Here is a 21,704-nt window from a genome sequence, read left to right as displayed (position 1 = left end):
ACTGCCTGCAGCCTGTGAGGAAAAGGCACTGGGAAGGATCACAGTGAGATGCAGGAATTCACCCACGACCACCACCCACCCGGCCATGAGCAGTTACCGAAAGCAAGCAGCACCTGGGCAGTCTCCATCATGGCCCAGGAGGGGGCACAGCTGACGTGAGACATTCTGTAGGAGGTGGGAGGCCTTCAGGGGTGTGCCTGTGATAGGTGTGTGATGTGTGTGTGTGATGACACAGCAGCAATGCCTCCTTGGACAAAGCTTCTTTTTCGGGGGCACAACAGTGATATTAACCCTCTTGGAGCAGCTGGAGGGTGGTGACTTGAGGCTTAGCTGGTCACTTGTTTGTGCCCCAGAGCACTCTGCACACGCCTCCCATTAGCACTAATTACACAGCGCTCTAATTATTTGTTTAGACATCTGGCTCCCCCACTGGAGCAGCTCCAGCCCAGGGGCTCCATCTTGTGTTTCTGTCCCTGATTCCCAGCACTACTACGTGTCCCCGGCACATAGTAGGGGCACAGTGGGTGTTGCCTGACTTACTGAACCTCTGCCAAGGGGAAGATCAGAGTAGTCTGGATTTAAAACAGCAGCACGCGGGGCGCCTGGGTGGCTCAGTCGGTTAAGCGTCCGACTTCAGCTCAGGTCACGATCTCACGGTCCGTGAGTTCGAGCCCCGCGTCGGGCTCTGGGCTGATGGCTCAGAGCCTGGAGCCTGCTTCCCATTCTGTGTCTCCCTCTCTCTCTGCCCCTCCCCCGTCCATGCTCTGTCTCTCTCTGTCTCAAAAATAAATAAACTTTAAAAAAAAAAAAACAAACAGCAGCACGCAAGATCAAGGCTCAATTCAAGCAGCATCCGTGGGGCTCCTGTTACATTGGGGCACGGAGCCGTAATGCAGCCAACCGTCGCGGGGCACACGCCGAGCTAGAGGAACACACAGACTGCAACCCTCCCTCCCTTGTGACAGGGACACAGCAGCAGAGGCAAGCATGATGTGCTCTTGTCACAGCACTCGCTAGGAGAGAAACCCAGAAGACCTCACCACTGGGGCGTCCATTTTGCAGGTTACCAAGGGAAGGATTGGTCTCATTTCACATTCATCTAGTTGTTTCAATTTACATACAGTGCAACCACTCTTTTTGATTGTACGGGTTCATGCATAGATTTTGAGTTAACTACGGGAGATACAGAACCGGTCCATCACAGGTCTATTTTATTTTGCTCTGTTAAGTCACTCCCATATTTTATCTGGTCCCATTTTTGTGTCATATCTGCTTTTAGAGACCTGTAACTGCAAACTGAGTCAGTTCTGTCCAGTAGCCTAATCAGATCTGCCCCTAACTCTGAGTCCTATTGACATTTCAAAGCAAAACAGCACAGTGCAGGAAAAAGAAGCAAGGTGGGGTGTACCCACTTACCCTGAGAAAGGACTTTTCCTCTAGAATCGTTGGAGCCAGAGCAGGAATCCCATGAGGATGAACTTTGCCCTACACCACTGGTGAGCTCCTGAAAAGTTACACCTGATTCCAATTTTATCAAACTATCTACCAGTCTGTGTTTCTGCTGGTCACCAATCCTCAGCCCCATTTCCCTCGTCCTCCTACCCCCTCTCCCCATGCACTCCTCAGGGTTTCAGGTAAGCAGAAAATTGATAAAACTGCTTGCAAATAAACTTGGATGTGGTGGAGAAATTGCTATTATTTACAGGGAACCTTTAAAAATCATTTCTTATGGGAATAAATATTTCCCTAGGAGAATAAGCATATGTGAGCATTTTTTTTAAGCCACAAAAGGTTGGAACTTGGACGTTCACATTATGTTCTCCTCAAAGCAGTTCTGTGGGATGCTGTTGACTCCTTCCAAGTTTGCTGCTATTATCCCGAACACAGTTGGAACTTTGCCTCAGAAACTGCCTCCAGAGTCAATATATGAGCCCACACAAGAAAACCAGCCTCATTTTTTTTTAAGTCACATATGTTGTTGTCAAATATATTTTCTCCTCCCCAATACTTGAGGGCCGGTCTCCACTGATTTTCATTAACCTAATGTCCAACCTCAAGGTCAGGAATAGAGCAGTCAAGCATCATTAATTTGGAATACACTATTTTAGAATAAGAAATAATTCAGCCGGTAAACTTCAGCCCATACATTTGCTGGTCTTGAAGGAAGGATTTGGTAAGCAAACTAATCATATATGGTAAATCTGGAGGAAACTACTTAAAGCTACTTTAAAAAACAAACTTCTCAAGAATTCTCAAGTACGCCTTAAAGCACCCTTTACAAAACCTACTTGTGGATTCATTACAAATTGCCTTTATTAACCAAAGAAATCCCTCCATGGACTTGTAGAGGACCTTATTTTGTTGACCTATTTCCTGTTCAGTGCAATAAAGCTGCATCTGTCTAAAATGGTCTCATAATTCAGACTTTTTGCCACACTCCAGCAAATTCTGACAAAGCTTCCTCAAATTAGTCTGAACTAATGAGGTTTGATTCTACTAGACTGAACCATATGAAATCAGCGATATTTAACCATTTTTGACCTATAAAAATGGCAACTTTATATGGCGCAATCTAATATATTTCTTCCCTGGTGCTCCTTTCCAGGGAACAAAAAGCACTCTACATTTCTAAGCTTTCTTCATATATTTTAAAGATAAAGTAGGAGAATAGGATTGACTGCCTCAGGCCCCGACCCCTGCCCTTCAGTTCATAAGTACAGAAACTGGAAGATCTTGCAGCAAAAAGTCATTCAAAACAACCACTGCAAAGTGGGACACAAAGAATACTAAAACAAAAATAAACAGAACTTAAAACAAATGATCACTTCTGCTTTGCTATCATGCCAACGCACACCCTCTCCTTTATGCCAGCGTGCCCTGAGCAGATGGGTGGGCAATCTAAAAATCACTTCAGAGACAAAATGCATCTTGCCTGCCCATAAGTGTAACCCATTAAAGCCCAGAGACTCTATACTCTGTCTGCACGAACAAAATCTCCAATATAAAACTCTGAAAGGCTTGGGATAAGAGGGGAGCAAATTAAAGTTTAATAGAATGGAACCTCAGGAAATGGACAAATGTAAATTAGGATAGAGAGACAGAAATTATTCTCATTTTTACAAGGCTCCTCATTAATGTATTTGATAGCATTCTCAGAATTTGTATAAGAAATGCAGGGATGTGTAAACTCAAGAGTTTGAGAATGACTCATCTCTGCTTGGGGCAAGGAAATGGATTTGCACTGCAGCAATAAGGGTTTCTGATGCGTATTAGGAACTTAAGTGGATTGTGAAAGTTAGGAGAAAATGAGTGGGGGTCAGGTAGCAGCAGACCATGAAATGTCTTTGTCTGGAGGTATCATAGAAGAGAAGCCCTACTTTGGGAGATCAAGAGTTGATTCTGTCTTCATCTGACACCACCCACCTTCTGCCAGAGTCCACGGTGGCTGGTGAAAGACTAGTCCACATGGCACCTCTTAAAGTGGCTGCAACCACTGGGAAGTAGGCAGACAGGCATCAGACAGTGGTTTCTTCTGCAGGGCCAGGGAGTTCATCCAGCCCTCAGGACAGCTCCTGCAAAATTACCCTTCTCAATCCTGTTGTAGGAGCCACTCAGGGTTTACCCCCATCAAAGCATATACTTCCTGAAAGAGAAAAGGAGAAAGAGCTGAAGGGGCATCTCTTTTGCACTGTGAGGCAAGGGAGTAGGGGGCGTGATTTGTGTTCAGTTTATTTTTAACTAAGTAACATACAGACATGGAAGATGACAATTTCAGGTAGATCTGAAGCTACAACCTTGCTCCACGAAGCTGCTACAAAAGGCACTTTCCAGGGGCCAGCCCGGTTCACATGCCCTGCATCACAGAAATGAAGTTCTTCCCACTCCCGTAAAGCCAAACAAACCTGCCACTTGAGTCCCCATTTCCCAGTGACTTGGGTACAGAGTGGTAGTTTATGGCAACAGAATTAATGTGGCTCTATAGGTAATTTGAAAATGCCAAGAGTAGCGAATTATCACATGAAAATGCAAACTGTTCCTTATCTAGGCTGTTCCACAGATGCTATGATTCATCATTGACTGTTCAGCTGTATTTCCAAGTAAGATCTCCGTGAGAAGGGTAGAAAGGCAGGGCCCAGTCATTCTGCCTGGAGAGATTTATAGCTCCTTTTATCCAGATGTAAAAGCACAGGGTGTTGGGTGGGAATATTAAACCTATAAAATCTCAATCTATCATGCAGTCCTTATTTGAAGAGGGCCAAAGGACCCATAAGCATATACTTAAACCCTCCAAAATTTCCTCTCTTCAGCCATGTACACACCTGTCACACAATTCACCCTTCCCTTTGCCTTCTTACCTGAGTAATGGCAAACTCTTCCATCTATCCACCCATCCATCCACTCACCCATACACCCATCCATCCATCCATCCACCCATCCACCCATCCACCTATCCATCCATCCACCCACCCACCCACCCATCCAGTTTTCTTTCATATCTTAACTCATTTTTAGTGGGTGTTTTGAGGAATCCATCAAGACTTTACTGCTGGCCACATACACAGTTTCTGATTAAGAAAAGGAATCCAAGTGGGTTTTCCCGTTTTCTCTTTTCTTAGCATTTGCAAAGGATGCTTGTTAAAAGAGGAAACACCACACTTGAGAAGTGGACCAGGACTCAGTGTGTAAAAAGAAAGAAATCATCTAAGTGCTGGAATGCAAGGGAAGCCATCCTTTACTTAGATAGGTCAGGAGGTAACACTTACATAGCACTCTCTCCGTGCCAGCCTGGTTCTAGGGGCTCTATGAATATTAAGTCATCTACAGAACCTGGCGGATGGGTGTCACCCTGAAAGTCACCAACATACTACACCCCACTTCTGGAAACTATCATGGAGAATAATCACTTAAGCTCAGGGTGCTCCCTGAGGGGGCCACACTCTGCGTCTTATGTGAGCTTCTGCACACCCTAGTATAGGACAAACTAGGATCCAGGTGACTGAGCCGCTAAATGGTTGGTTTTCTAGCTTCCCCTTGTCCCCTTGTAATTCCTTGTGTTTCCTTGTAATTCTCTGTGTGTCTCTTTGCCTCACAATCAGAGAAGCCTGACTAGTAAACAGTCACGCAAAAGTTATTCCACAAATAACTTCCTGGACACCAGGGTTTCGGGCAAAGAATTCCTACAGGGGAAGGGTGGGTGGTCACAGTGGAAAGGGAAGCTGCAGCCAGTACCAAACTACAATGGTTTTCGATGGCTGCTGTTAATAAACTGGGTGACTCAGAACAGCAACACATCAAATGCAGCTGGCAGAGTTACGTCGTGCATCCAAACTGGGATCCCAACCCTCTGTCCCTTTCATACTCGGTTTTAAGAAAAGCAGAGTTTCTCCTTTCCTTAAACGCATTGGATGTCCTCCCAGGGTGAAGGTGCACCGAGGATGAGTTCATGGTCATCCTCATGCAGTAATACCACCCCTCCTAGATCTCTACGTGCTCCACCCCATCCCTTCCCTGCAAATCCCTCTACCCCGCCAGATACCAGTTATCTACACCATAACAAGTGACATCTGGTTGAACCACTTCTGGAAGGTCATCTAGTACTTTCCTCAACTCTCCAAATCTAAATCAGGCCAAGTAGGTATCTTACTTTTAAATCAGCTTGAATCAAGTATAATTTACACACAATAAAACTGACCAAATTTTAATATCTAATTCAGTGAGTTGTAGCAAACATACATACATGTGCAACTACTACCACAATCATGATATAGAATACTTCTGTCACAATAGAAATATTGTGCCTGTTGGCCACCTCTCCTTCCCCTACCTCTCTGGCAACCATTGATCTGCTTTCAGTCTCCACAGCTTTGCCTTTTGCAGAAAGTGATATAAATGAGATGATAAACTATGTAGTCTTTGCGCCTGGATTTCTTCACACATCACAATGTTTTTGACATTCTTCATATTGCTGCTCAGACCAGTAATTCATTCCTTTTCATTGCTGAATAGTATTCCATCATGTGCATTTACTACAATTTGTGAATCTGCTTACTTATCAATGGATATCTGGGTTGTGTCCAACTTGGATCCAGTAAGAATTAAAACCACTATGGCCACGTTTGCTGGTATTGGGACAAAGACTTCAGAGTATGGTGTAACCTAGCATGGGCTGTGTGTTGTGAATTGTCACAGTCTCTGAACCTCTGCCATTGCACAATCACGGGAACATTTTCTGGGGGTACCAGCCATTCCTCAGTGAAACCTTCCCCTAGAGAGTAGAGCGGGCCCAAGACACAGGTCTCTAAAGTGAGGGGATTTGAAACACAGCCCCATCTGTGGTAAAAGTCTGGATGGAGGTGCCACCTGGCAGGAAGATGGCTTGGGCACAGAAAGGATATAGACTGGGTGTGGAGGAAGGCCTGAGACAAAGGAGGGGTGCTTGATTTCAGGTGAAAGTGCAAAGTTCCTGTGCCAAAGACTAGGAAGCTGGGTGAAACTATTTCCACTCCTCCCGTACATGCACATACGCACCCACATGCATTCAGGCCACACTGATCCACCCCAGTAAGCTAAGCAGCACCACCTAATTGAGAAAAGAGCCATTACACCAAGTCCCACTCAACTGCACCCTCCAAGCACATCTCATAGAAGAACAGCACAAGTCTCTTCATCTGCTTGGTGTATGGACTATAGAGTGCTACATAGTTTGAGTTCTACAGGAAACTGGATGCAACTTCACTTGGGTTTCATTCTGTTTGCCAGTTCATTTATTTCAGGTTTTTCTCTTCTATTCTTATTTAAATTGTTTTTTATGGATTTGTTTTGTTTTGTTTTCTCCTTTTTCTTTTTCTGGGATAAAGAGAAAATTTTAGTTTTATTTTCTCTTTTCTTAAATTAAAAAAATTTTTCAAATATTTTTTGTTTTTTATTCTTTTGTAAATTTTTATTCTATTTAATTTTATTTCATTTTATTCTACTTTATTCTATACATGTTTTAATTTTTTCCTATCTTCTTTTTTAAATTTTCTCTCTTTTCTTTCCCTTTTTTCTCTATTCTATCAAGCTTCTTTCAACAAGCAGAACAAAACACACCTAGGATATACCTTCCTTTATTTTATTTTTTGTTTTATTTTTAATTTTTTAATTTTTGCTTTTTGTTTTAATTTTTGTCTTCCTCAAAAATGACAAAATGAAAGAATTCACCCCAAAAGGAACAGCAGGAAGAAATTACAGCCAGGGGCTTAATCAACAGAGATACAAGCAAGATGTCTGAACTAGAATTTAGAGCCACGACAATAAGAATACTAACTGGGGTTGAAAAATGCATAGAATCCCTTTCTGTGGAGATAAAAGAAGTAAAATCTAGTCAGGACGAAATTAAAAATGCTATAACTGAGATGTAATAGCGAATGGACGCCACAGCAGCAAGGATAAATGAAGCAGAGTAGTAAATCAGCGAAACAGAAGACAAAATCATGGCGAATAAAAGAAATGATAAGAGGGACACCTGGGTGGCTCAGTCAGTTGAGTGTCTGACTTCGGCTCAGGTCATGATCTCATGGTTCGTGAGTTCGAGCGCCGCATCGGGCTTTGTGCTGATAGCTCATAGCCTGATGCCTGCTTCAAATTCTGTCTCCAGCTCTCTCTGCCCCTCCCCCACTTGTGGTCTCTCTGTCTCTAAAATAAACATTTAAAAAAAATTTTTTAAAGAACCATATGATCCTCTCAATTGATGCAGAGAAAGCATGTGACAAAATACAGCATCCTTTCTTCATAAAAACCCTCAAAAAGGTAGGGATAAAAGGATTATAACTCAAGATCATAAAAGCCATATATGAAAAACCCACTGCTAATATCATCCTCAATGGGGAAAAACTGAGAGCTATCCTCCTAAGGTCAGGAACATGACAAGGATGTCCACTCTCACCACTGTTACTCAACATAGTGTTGGAATTCCTAGCCTCAGCAATGAGACAACACAAAGAAATAAAAGGCATCCAAATTGGCAAGGAGGAAGTCAATCTTTCACTCTTCACAGATGACATGATACTCTATGTAGAAAACGCAAAAGACCACTAAAAAATGGCTAGAACTGATCCATGAATTCAGCAAAGTCACAGGATATAAACTCAATGCACAGAAATTGGTTGCATTTCTCTACAACAATAATGAAGCAGCAGAAAGAGAAATCAAGGAATTGATCCCATTTACAATTGCACCAAAAACTGTAAAAATAGCAAGGAATAAACCTAACCAAAGACATGAAAAATCTATACACTGAAAACTATAGAAAGCTTATGAAAGAAATTGAAGAAAACACAAAAATAATGGAAAAAACATTCCATGCTCACGTATTAGAAGAACAAACACTGTTAAAATGTTGATACTACCCAAAGCAATCTACATATTCCATACAGTCCCTATCAAAATAACACCAGCATTCTTCACACAGCTAGAACAAACAATCCTAAAATTTGTATGGAAACCGAAGAGACCCCAAATAGCCAAAACAATCTTGAAAAAGAAAACCGAAGCTGGAGGCATCACAATCCCGGTCTTCAAGATGTATTACAAAGCTGTAGTCATCAAGACGGTATGGTACTGGCACAAAAACAGACACTCAGATCAACAGTATGGTACTGGCACAAAAACAGACACTCAGATCAATGGAACAGAATAGAGAACCCAGAAATGGACCCACAAACGTATGGCCAACTAATCTTTGAGAAAACAGGAAAGAATATCCACTGGAATAAAGACAGTCTCTTCAGCAAATGGTGTTGGGAAAACTGGACAGCGACATGCAGAAAAATGAACCCGGACCACTTCCTTACACCATACACAAAAATAAACTCAAAATGGATGAAAGACCTAAACGTAAGACAGGAAGCCATCAAAATCCTCGAGGAGAAAGCAGACAAAAACCACTTTGACCTTGGCCGCAGCAACTTCTTACTCAACACGTCTCCGGAGGCAAGGGAAACAAAAGCAAAAATGAACTATGGGGACCCCATCAAAATAAAAAGCTTCTGCACAGCGAAGGAAACAATCAGCAAAACTAAAAGGCAACTGACAGAATGGGAGAAGATATTTGCAAATGACATATCAGATAAAGGGTTAGTATCCAAAATCTATAAGAACTTACCAAACTCAACACCCAAAAAACAAATAATCCAGTGAAGAAATGGGCAAAGACATGAATAGACACTTTCCCAAGGAAGACATCCAGATGGCTAATAGACACATGAAAAAATGCTCAGCCATCACTCATAATCAGGGAAATACAAGTCAAAACCACAATGAAATACCACCCCACACCTGTCAGAATGGCTAAAATTAACAACTCGGGAAACAACAGATGTTGGAGAGGATGCAGAGGAAGAGGACCCCTTTTGCACTGCTGGTGGGAATGCAAACTGGTGCAGAAACTCTGGAAAACAGTATGGAGATTCCTCAAAAAATTAGAAATAGAACTACCCTGTGACCCAGTAATTGCACTACTAGGTATTTATCCAAGGGATACAGGTGTGCTCTTTCAAAGGGGCACATGCACCCCAGTGTTTATAGCAGCACTGTCAACAATAGCCAAAGTATGGAAAGAGCCCAAATGCCCATCAGCGGATGAATGGATAAAGATGTGGTGTGTGCGCGTGCATGCACACACACACACATTGGAGTATTACTCAGCAATCAAAAAGAATGAAATCTTGCCATTTGCTACCACATGGATAGGACTAGAGGGTACTATGGTAAGCGAAATAAGTCAATCAGAGAAAGACAAATATCATATGACTTCACTTATATGAGGAATTTAAGATACAAAACAGATGAACATAAGGGGAGGGAAGCAAAAGTAATATAAAAACAGGGAGGGGAACAAAACATAAGAGACTCTTAAATACAGAGAACAAACAGAGGGTTGCTGAAGGAGTTGTGAGAGGAGGGATGGGCTAAATGGGTAAGGGACATTAAGGAATCTACTCCTGAAATCATTGTTGCACTATATGCTAACTAACTTGGATGCAAATTAGAAAAAATTTAAAAAAGAAGTATGAAAACAGTTGACAATTTAGATCTACACAGAGGAACAAGGAGTTCTGTAAGTGGTAAATATATGAATAGTTATAAAGTGTTTCTCCTTTTTATATGCATTACATAATAATTGACTGTTTTAAGCAAAATAATAACAGTGTAATTTTTGGGTAGTAGCATCACTTAAAATAAATGTATAACAATAGCCAAAGAGAAGGTGGGGAGAAATGGAAGTATACTCTTGTGAAGTTCTTACTGTCTCTGTGAAGAGGCATAATGTTATGGGAAGCAGGCTGCAACTAACTGACTCCAGGGCAACTGCTAAAAATATAAAACAAAGAGCTATAGCTAATATTGGCAATAAAATGGTTTCATAAAAAGTACAATTAATAAAAAGGACAAACGCAAGAAAAAGAGAACAAATGGCACAAATAGAAAGCAAATAATAGGATGGTAGATTGAAATTCAATCATATAAGTAATTATATTAAATGTAAATAGTCTAAATATTCCAATTAAAAGGATTGTCATGGTGGATGAAAAAGCAAAACCCAACTATATGCACCTACAAGAAACCCACATTAAATATAAAGAGCAGGAGGTTAAAAGTAAAAGGGTGGAAGGAAATGTACTATGTTAACACTAACTGAAAGGAAGCTGGAGACACATAAGACTTGAGGTTATGGAAAACTGCCAGTGATAAAGAGGGGCATTACATAGTGATAAAAAAGTCAATTCACCAAGAAAACACAAAAATCCTCAGTGCTCAGGCATCTAAAAATATTGCTTCAAAATATGTGAAGCAAAACTGATAGAACTGGAAGGAAAAATAGAATCCCACAGTTACAGTTGGAGACTTCAGCAGTCCTTTCTCAAAACTTTATGGAACTGTTAGACAAAAAGTCTGTAAGGTCAAGGGGTTCTGAGCACTATGAACAAACTTGACCTAATTGATATTTATAAAACATTCTGCCCAGCAAGAGCAGACTACATATTGCTTTCAGATGCATGCAGAACATTCACCAATGTTCACCAGATTGTATTCTGTAACATAAAACAAGTCTCAATAAATTTTAGAAGATCAAATTTCTGGAAAATATATTTTCTGGTCAATAGAATTAAAGTAGAAATTCACAAAAGAAATATATTTGTAAAATCCCCAAATATTTGGAAGTCAATAATATAGCTTTAAATACTCCATTGTTCAAATTATGTGGAAAATCACAAGGAACATCAGAAAATATCTTAAATAAGATGTAATTACCAATAACAGGAATGAAAAATGGGACATTCCTGCAAGTCTTGCAAACATTAAAAGAATAGTGAGAAAAAACCCAACTTTATACCAATTTGATAACCAAGACAAAACAGACCAATTCTTGGAAAGACGCAAACTACCAAAGGTCACCTGAAAATGAAGCAGTAACCTGAGTAGCCGAATATTTATTAAGGAAATTTATTCATAGTCAAAAATCTTTCAAAATGAAACAAAAATCTCTTTCCACAGAGAAAACTCCTGGCCTGGATGGTCTTACTGATTAATTCTATCAAATATTTAAAGAAAAATAGTATCAAGTCTACACAAACTCTTCCAGAAAATAGAAGAGGTGGAAATACTTCCAAACACATTTTTATGTGGCCAGTATTACCTGGATACCAAACCAAAGACATTACAAGAAAAAGAAACTATATTCCTCAGGAACACAGGCACCATCTCCTTAGCAAAATCTTAACAAGTTAAGAAACTTCAACATATAAAAACTATATCCTGACCAAGTGAGGTTATCCCAAGAATACCAGGTTGGTTTAACATTTGAAAGTTAATTGGTCTAAAAAGGAAAAACTGTAGGATCATCACAATTAATGCAGAAAAATATGAAATACTTATGGAAAGCTTAACAAAATCTGTGCATGACCTTCACACTTAAAATTACAAAATATTGCTGAAAGAAATTAAATACTTAAATAAGTGGAGATATATACCATCTTCATGAATCAGAATTCCTAAAACTTAAGACGACAAACACCTTGGTGGAAAATGGGCAAAATATTTAAACAGCCACTTCACCAAAGTAGATGTATTGAGTAGCAGATAAACACATGAAGAGATGATCAGCATTATTAGTTATTGGGGAAATGCAAATTAATACCATAGTGAGCTACTAGTATCACTGAAATTTAAAGGGCTGACAATATTATTGGGTGTTGACTAAGATGTGGAGCAACATGAACTCTCACATCTTGCTGCCGAGAATGCCAAAGGGAACGGCCACTTCAAGAGGCAGTTTAGTAGTTTCTTACAAAGTTAAACATTCTTTTACTCTTCCTTCCAGAAATCCCACTCCTAGGTATTTACCCAAGAGAAATGAAAGCATGTATTCACACAAAGACTTAACACTCAGATGTTCATAGCAGTTTTTTAAATTATTTTTTAAAATTTCATCCAGGTTAACATATAGTGTAATAATGATTTCAGGAATAGAGTTTAGCGATTCATTACTTGTATATTACACCCAGTGCTCATCCCAACAAGTGTCCTCCTTAATACCCATCACCCATTTAGCCCATCCCCCCACCCCACCACTCCAGCAACTCTCAGTTTGTTCTCTGTATTTAAGTCTCTTAGTTTGTCTGCCTCTCTGTTTTTATATTATTTTTGCTTCCCTTCCCTTATGTTCATCTGTTTTTTATCTTAAATTCCACATATGAGTGAAATCATATATTTGTTCACATTGTTGCAAATGGCAACATTTCATTCTTTTTCATCACTGAATCACTGAGTAGTATTCCATTGCATAATACACACACACACACACACACACACACACACACACCCCACATCTTCCTTATCCATTCATCCGCTGATGGGCATTTGGGCTCTTTCCATACTTTGGCTATTGTTGACAGTGCTGCTATAAACACTGGGGTGCATGTGCCCCTTTGAAAGAGCACACCTGTATCCCTTGGATAAATACCTAGTAGTGCAATTACTGGGTCACAGGGTAGTTCTATTTCTAATTTTTTGAGGAATCTCCATACTGTTTTCCAGAGTTTCTGCACCAGTTTGCATTCCCACCAGCAGTGCAAAAGGGGTCCTCTTCCTCTGCATCCTCTCCAACATCTGTTGTTTCCCGAGTTGTTAATTTTAGCCATTCTGACAGGTGTGGGGTGGTATTTCATTGTGGTTTTGACTTGTATTTCCCTGATTATGAGTGATGGCTGAGCATTTTTTCATGTGTCTATTAGCCATCTGGATGTCTTCCTTGGGAAAGTGTCTATTCATGTCTTTGCCCATTTCTTCACTGGATTATTTGTTTTTTGGGTGTTGAGTTTGGTAAGTTCTTATAGATTTTGGATACTAACCCTTTATCTGATATGTCATTTGCAAATATCTTCTCCCATTCTGTCAGTTGCCTTTTAGTTTTGCTGATTGTTTCCTTCGCTGTGCAGAAGCTTTTTATTTTGATGGGGTCCCCATTGTTCATTTTTGCTTTTGTTTCCCTTGCCTCCGGAGACGTGTTGAGTAAGAAGTTGCTGCGGCCAAGGTCAAAGTGGTTTTTGTCTGCTTTCTCCTCGAGGATTTTGATGGCTTCCTGTCTTACGTTTAGGTCTTTCATCCATTTTGAGTTTATTTTTGTGTATGGTGTAAGGAAGTGGTCCGGGTTCATTTTTCTGCATGTCGCTGTCCAGTTTTCCCAACACCATTTGCTGAAGAGACTGTCTTTATTCCAGTGGATATTCTTTCCTGTTTTCTCAAAGATTAGTTGGCCATACGTTTGTGGGTCCATTTCTGGGTTCTCTATTCTGTTCCATTGATCTGAGTGTCTGTTTTTGTGCCAGTACCATACTGTTGATCTGAGTGTCTGTTTTTGTGCCAGTACCATACCGTCTTGATGACTACAGCTTTGTAATACATCTTGAAGACCGGGATTGTGATGCCTCCAGCTTCGGTTTTCTTTTTCAAGATTGTTTTGGCTATTTGGGGTCTCTTCGGTTTCCATACAAATTTTAGGATTGTTTGTTCTAGCTGTGTGAAGAATGCTGGTGTTATTTTGATAGGGATTGTATGGAATATGTAGATTGCTTTGGGTAGTATCAACATTTTAACAGTATTTGTTCCTCCAATCCAGGAGCATGGAATATTTTTCTGTTTTCATGTTTCTTCTGCCTGAAGAATTTAATCTTTTATAGTTCAAGCCTGCTGTGGTATATTCTCTCACCTTTTTTCTGGAAAAGTCTTCATTTCCCCTTCATTGCTAACATATATTTGTTAGGTATAGAATTCTAGTTGAGGTCTTTTATCATAACTTCAAAATGTTGCTCCATTACCCTCTAGTTTGCTTTGTTCATAGTAAGAATTCTGTTACCATTCTTATCTTTGCCCTTTTATACATAAGGTGTCATTTTTTTGGCTGTTTTTGTTATTTCCTGATTGTCTCTGGCTTTTAGCCATTATTATGATGTGCCTTGGTGTGATTTTATGTTTCTTCTTCTTTGATTTGGTTGAAATTGTTGGATCCATGGGTTCCTATTTTTCATCATAATTTAGAAAGTGACTATTATTTCTTGAAACATTTTTCCTGTCCTACCCTTTCCTCTTTTCCTACTTCTAGAAGTAGAAGGAAAAATAGAAAATCTCACAGTTACAGTTGGAGACTTCAATAGTCCTTTCTCAAAAATTTATGGAAGAGTTAGACAAAAGTCTATAATACAATAGGCCACTTCATTTTGTCGCATAGGTCGCTGGTGTTATGTTTATGTTTTTTAGTCATTTTCTTCTACACTTAATTTTGAATCACTTTTATGCTTCCTCAGGTTCACTGATTTTAGTTCTGTAGCATCATGTCTATTGTAATTCCATCTAGTATACTTTCCATTTCAGATACTGTGTCTTTCATCCCTAAGAGTTCCATTTGGTCTTTCTTTGTATCTTCCTCCTCACATTTACATTTTCCTATACTTTTTTGAATAGATGGATATTTTTATAATAGTGGCTTTAAAATCCTTGTCTACTATTTGCATCATCTCTATAATGCCTGGGCCTATTTCTATTAACTGATTTTTCTCCTGTTATTCATTTTATTACCTTCTTTTAATGTCTTATAAGTGTGTGTGTGTGTGTGTGTGTGTGTGTGTGTGTGTGTGTGATTTTACTCTCATACATAGTTAAGTTACTTGGCATCAGTTAGATTCTTTTGAAATTTGCTTTTAGTCTTTGTTAGGGCAGGTCCACACCAACTATTAGTCTAGAGGTATTTGAGTTCTATTACTGAGAAAATATTCTTCTGAGGATTCTACCCAATGCCCCATTTATTAGATCTTTCCACTCTTACTGGTGGGAGCACGAATTATTCTTACTTCTCTGTGCACTCTAGAAGTGTTACAGTCTACTGCTTTCTAGTGGGTTCTTCCAGCCATGGTGAGTTTCCTCTCATGCACGGGCAGATCTGTAATCAGCCAAAGATACAAGGAGATTTCTCTGCAGACTTCCAGAGTTCCCTCTCTGTGAAATTCCATCCCATTCTCTGTCCTATTCTACCCTGAAAATTCTGGTTACCTAGGCCTCCCCAAACTCTGATGCCTGTCTTCTCAAGTCACTAAGGTCACCAAGCCATTTTGTTCCCATCACCCTCACTTCACATTAGCCTAGAAACCACCTTCAGGAGTAAGCTGGGGCAACCCCAGGGTTCACCTCTTTTGTTTCCCTTCTCTCAGAGATCACACTCCTGTGCTACCTGTGGTCCAATCTCTGAAAACCATTGTTTCATACATTCTGCTTTGTTTTTCAGGTGTTTAAAGTCAGAGCATAAATCTGGTCCCAGTTATTCTGTTATGGCTGACCATGGAACTCAGCACCTATCTTTGAAGAATTTTGAATATTAGACTCCCATATTTTCTGCACTGATCCATCCTGTTTCCCCACTTAACCTCACTATTTTCTCTGGACTCTCTTCTGAACTGCTATATTTTAGATCTACTGGAAAGGATTCAACATAAGTAAAGTGTCCAGGATACTGGTTGGGCTCTACAAACCTCAAGTATGTACTCTCCAGACTGCAGGAAAACAAAAATAACTTAGTATAATGATCCCATGATCTCTTATTAGAGACAAAGGGCACTTGGTCAAATGACCTGACCCTAATCAGTGAAAGTGCTGAAAGTCACCCTGGACTGGAAGTTGAGCAAACCTGGGTTCTAGTTCCATTCTGTAGCTTAGTAGCCGTGTTCATTTGGGCATTTCACCGAGCTCAGTTTTCTCATCTGAACACTGAAGGGGTGAAACTAGATAACCTTTAAGTATCCTTCTAATTTAATTAATTATCTTAGAATCTACCTGCAAAGTAATCCTGACTGTGGTCCCTTTCTGTCCCCTTTTCCACATGGGCAAGTTATGCAAGAACCAGCTTTGCCCTGGTTGTGAGCCACTACTGCCCATCAGTTTTCTAGAAGGCTGAAGAGGATCTTCTGGGTTGGAGGGACCTCAGTGGGACTATCCTGTCTCCATGCTCTAATATGAGCTGAACGCAGAGTCCTCCTCTTACTGGGCCCACCCTTTATTTTGTTTACTCAGAAAGACATCTCCATCATTTCATTTGCCAGCTTCTCCTTTCCCTTCAACAATTTGCCACCATATAAACACAAATTCCATATCTCTGCTAACTCCAACCCTGACAAATCCAATTTCTACTCCCCTCTGCAATAGCCACAGGGTGAAGGATCTTTCCTTCCTCACTCCATCTGTCCCTACCTTGAAAACCACCCACTGGGCTCTCCAACCACCACTGAACAACAGCTCTGGGCCCAGCACAGGGAACAGAGGCAAAGAGTGGGAACCAGCAGGACGCTGCTAAAATCACTTACATTAATAACCCCAGTATCAAATGCTCCTGAGGTTCAGCAATCAAGCCCTGAGAACACATTACATTCCCAGTGGAAATCTAGAGTAGGAAGCCTAAGGAAGCAAACAGCCATCTTCTGGCTCTGGCCACTCCATCTGGGTGACCTTGAGCAGGCACCTTCTTTCCTGGAACCTTGGTTCCCTCCCATCTAAAATACAGTACACCTTTTCTGGACCCTCATAACTCAGGGCTTTTGATAGAACAAATAAGATGATAACTAAAAGGGCAGAGTTTGCTGAATGAAAAGTGGTGGTGACAACGCTGAGAAACTAGCTTTCCTGAGCTGATGAGCTGCAAAGACATGCACACACACATGCACGAGAACTTTCTTTTCAGGCTTTCAGGCTGTTAAAAGACACTGTGATTTCCCAATTCACCCGTAGAGTTTCTTTGTGTTGTCCTGAAGAAAAAGAGAAGGAAGGAGGTGGGGATGGGGGCAGATTTACTCTACAGTTGCTATTTTAGTATCCAGAGGAGCCAGGCTTGTTGATTGCAGAGAGACTGTTATCTCTCTTAGGGCTCAATGAAGGTCACCTTCAAATCTTTTGCTACACCAGACACTCCTTTTCTCATGGTGCTCAGTCCAAGTGGAACCTGGGACCATGTGGGGTTAAGAGCAGGTGGGATGTGTGTGTGCAAAAGATGTCCTGAGAGCTAAAAGAAGAACCCAGTTGGGGGGACAGGTTCGAAATAGGGTAAGGAGGATTTTCAGTGCCCTTTCCTCCAGTAGCTATAACAGAGATCTGTGAGGGTGTGAGAAGTTGCTTTTAATAATAATACCCTGCCCTGCACTGGATCCCCCCAGGAAGACAGTGGTCTAAGGGGAGGGAAGAGTTACACATGGAAGTCATAGATCTTCCACTGGACACAGTCACTGCCTCAGAGGCAGGAGCTAAGGAGAGAAACAGAGCCATGAGAAGATTCCCAAAGATGTGATATTAGTTGCAGGAACAGAGGAGAAAGAGGCCATTCAAACACTGATCCAGGCACCCCTCAGCTTTAGGAGGGAGAAACAGTGGGTGCAACCCATGAGGTAATGTACAGAGAAAAGGCCCCTTGGGATAAGATTCCTCATCAGCCAACCTGGAATCCAGACCCTCATGCCAGCACTGCTGTGAAGGATCCCTGAACTGTAGTCTAAGCAGGACAGCTCCTCATTATCCAGCTGTGTCTCTGTCAGTCTCTCCCTACCATGTGTCTGTCCTGTCCCCACGTACCACTCCACCAAGGCAGATCCCAGAGTGCTGGGCTCTTGGGAGCAGACCTTTGTTGCTGCCTCTGTGCACCCCTAGCAAGCTCTGCATCTCTGAATACAGCCATCCAGCCCGCGCTGAGTCCCTGAGGAAAGGGCTTTGAAATGGAAGGGCTTTCTTATTGGAAGCAGTGGGGCATTTTCTCAAAATCCTATTTCTACCTTAAAGTCTGAGGAACTCCATCTCTACAGCTCCCAGTGGGTCTGGGGATCAATCGGGTTGGGGTGGGAAGAGGGTATTATTAAGAATCAAATCTAGCACACTGTGCTTTAGTTCTCTCCCATTTCACCCTGTGTCTCTGGGCCTGGCCTCTGGGACTAAGAGAGCAGCTCAGGTTTTATTTGGGGTGCGTGTGTGTGTGTGTGTGTGTGTGTGTGTGTGTGTTGGCAAGTATCCATGTGTGAGCTCAAATTTATGTGCTTACCTTGCCCCTGGGGGTATCTCTAGTCTTCAAGTTGGATGCCTTTGATGGCTGAGTCCTCTCCTGACCTCTCAATCAAACTCTACCCTTGGTGCAGTAATCTGTCTTTAACAACTCCCACTGCAAGTCAATAAAATGTCAATTTAGATCTTCTTTTGTTAAATCTTAAATCTGTGTAATACCTCTCCTTTCCCTGGCTTGTTAAATCAAGCTTATGTTTACCTGCCCCCACCCCCACCTCTTCCCCACCCCCTCAGCAGGACCATCTGCATTTGAGCAAAGGAATGAGATGCTCCAGAGGGGAATTGATAGAAGAGTCTTTTGAGAATTGGGAGACCAAAATGGTGGAATCCCTGAACGTCTCTAGTTTCCTTCTACTCTTGGAAACCCTGAGCAAACCAGCTTTCTTTTGTACTACTCAATTCCTTAATTTTCCCCAAGTTGCTTTTCAAGTGAACAGTAGTAATGTGGACAGTAGTCCATAGGCATTAAGAACCAAACTCTGACTCAAATCCCAGCCCTAGCACTTGTTTACTATACGATTTAACTTCCTGGGATCTCAGTTTCTTATCTGCCCAATGGTCATGATAACAATATCCTCATCGCCCACAGAGGAAGATTAAAGGAGTTAACATACGTAATGCACTTAGAACAGTGGCTAGCTTATTCTAAGTGGTATATGCCTATATGCTCTTGCCATGATTTGTATTATCTGGCTTCCTACTAACTATTTTCTCTTCAGTTCAGTTCCTGAATCGGAATTGCTTCCTGTCCACTAGGTACAACCTGGGGGCTAGGTAATTAGAAGCTCCACTCTTTCCAGGCAACAAAAGAGCATATGATGGAAACTATGCCATCAGATACCCCTCTCTGGAATTTGTATCTTGAGCAACAGAACAAAGAGACTGAAAACAACTGGTTGTAGTTGCATTGTGACCATATGGTGGTTGCTTTCAGGCAGGCCTCAGAGCACTGCCTTGGTGCTCGTCCATCCTTGAGCCCCTTCTCCAGCCTCCTTTCCAGGCTGGGGGCACCCCTTAGGTGAATTAACTAGCTTGTTTCCTTTGCTTACAAGCAAAGAATCATGACCCCCTACAAGAGGAATTCAGGGTTCAGATGCCTCTTCATGACACGAACTTCTAATCTGTCACCTCCTGCAGCCATTACCTTTGCCTTCTAACTCCACGTGCCACCTGGCCCCTTCTCTTTTGTTTGGCAGCGAAAAGAACGGTTAGAGGAGGAGATGAGAGAGTCTCCGGGGGCCTGGGGAGAAACACCAATAACATCGGTCTTCCCTTCCTGGAGGCTCGGCTTCCCCTTCAGCAGCCTCCATCCTCTCCGACAAGAACTTCTTCATGGTGATGACCACAGTGGTGGCTGACGCAGAAGCAGAAATCGGGAGAGGCAGCTCTGACATCGGCCGCAAACTGCAGGGCTCAGCTTTCAACATATCGCACACTGCTTCCTACTCCTGAGCAGAGCATTTACTAAACTTGCATTTGGATCAGCCCAGTCCACCCAGAGAATTCCTCTAGGAGGCAGGCTCACTTGCCAAAACTAATTTTCCCAACACTCAATGGATGGGAGGCCAAATCGCCAGTTGGCAAAATAAAAGTGATGAACTGACTTTCCATGACTTGATTTTTGATGAATTCTCTCAGGCCCCTTGTGCCCAGAAGCACACATAGAGAACCACCATCCTACACAATAAAGTTCGCAGGAAGTCCCACAAGTGTGTTCTAAGGGGGGAGGCTGGGAAGGTGGGTGGGGATTCACCTCACATTTAGAGATCACCTACTGTGTTCCAGAAGCCTTATGTACCCTGTTTTTCATTTTACCCTCCACAATGAGCCCAAGGGCTAGGACACATTGCTTTTATGTGAGAGAAAACTGAAGCTTGAGAGGTAAGTAACTTGCCCACAGTTTCTGACTCCAGAAACCCAGACTGCTCCTTTATGTCATGCAAGCTCCTTGTTAATCCACCTCTTTCCCAGCTCTGGCCTGGGCGAAGGGAAAGCAGTCCAGCTGTAGAGAAACAGTGCCAGTGGGCCACATAGGCATGCAGGAGCCATGTTAGAATGGTAATCCTGCATATATCCATACCCAGCCCGGACCACTGCTTCTACTATTTGGAAACCAAAAGGCAAGGGGGAAGAAAAATGATGTTCTGGGAGAGTCCTCCATGGGCTAGGCATTGTCACACATGCTCACTTACATAATCCCCCATCTATGAGGCCATTAGAGACCAGGAGACGAGGGCTCCCCGCATAACTCAGCTGGGGTCACGTAACTCCCCGGTGGGGGGATGGGCTGCTCAACAGCAGTGTCACTTGGTTTCTTCACAGCAGCAGGTTCGCCCCCACCTTAAGACTCATTTAGTTGTATACCACCATGTTATATATAGGTCAGTAAGTGAAGGCCCAGGAAGGGGGAGCACATAGGCAGGCAGTTGACTTGGTGCCCCGACGAGGCAAGCCTTTGTTTTCCCTGAGGTGGCATGTGACCTCCTTCTAGCCCAAAATACTTTAAGCCTTTGTCTCTGTGGCCTAATACATGGTCTTCTTTCCCAAAATCCAAGGATTGAGAACTTGCCTGTTGCCAAATTACCTCACGGACTGTGGTTCCTCTAAGCCCTCTCTATAATCCATCTGAAGCTCTCAATTAAAAATCAGCTGTGGAAGCATCCAAGGCCGTTGACTGATGGGCTGCTGTCAGAGGAAACAGAAAAGTCCAAGCTCAGGGATCTGAGAGGCAGCTCTATCACACTTTCCTGAAAGTCAAACCTCACCCTCAGGAGCGCCAGGCTGGCTCAGTCAGTAGAGCGTGTGACTTTTGATCTCAGGGTTGCAGGTTCACACCCCACACTGGGTGTAGAGATTACTTAAAAATAAAATCTAAAAACAAAACAAACAAACAAAAAACCCTCACCCTCAAGCCATACTATCCTCCAGATTTCAGTTTCCATCACGGGCTGCTGGATTTCCCTTCAACATCTGAAGGTGGTCAGCACTACCAAGTAGTCCTTCAGTGAGTGAGAACCAGATTTAAGGCCGTAATTGCCCTGGGACCCACATAAAAGTGTCAACATTCTATAGGGATTCTG

The 21,704-nt window shown here is 42.0% G+C and overlaps 1 long non-coding RNA gene across 2 annotated transcripts in view; it reads right to left on the bottom strand.

The window, feature by feature from the left end:
* LOC132675076 (uncharacterized) overlaps positions 1 to 21,704 on the bottom strand; it is a 315,734-nt gene that overhangs the window by 64,492 nt on the left and 229,538 nt on the right. The window contains exons 1-4 of one of the 2 annotated variants that reach the window (XR_013551433.2): positions 21,209 to 21,305; positions 19,769 to 19,864; positions 18,605 to 18,721; positions 3,424 to 3,643 (exon numbers count right to left, since the gene is read on the bottom strand). This is a non-coding gene — a long non-coding RNA (uncharacterized LOC132675076). Of the gene's footprint in view, positions 1 to 3,423; positions 3,644 to 18,604; positions 18,722 to 19,768; positions 19,865 to 21,208; positions 21,306 to 21,704 lie in introns of those variants that run through there. The other variant, XR_014135971.1, reaches the window with a different exon arrangement.

This window comes from Panthera onca, chromosome A2, assembly GCF_046562875.1.
Source record: "Panthera onca isolate mPanOnc1 chromosome A2, mPanOnc1 haplotype 2, whole genome shotgun sequence".
Classification (NCBI taxonomy): Eukaryota; Metazoa; Chordata; class Mammalia; order Carnivora; family Felidae; genus Panthera; species Panthera onca.
This window is presented reverse-complemented; position numbering and strand designations above follow the sequence as displayed.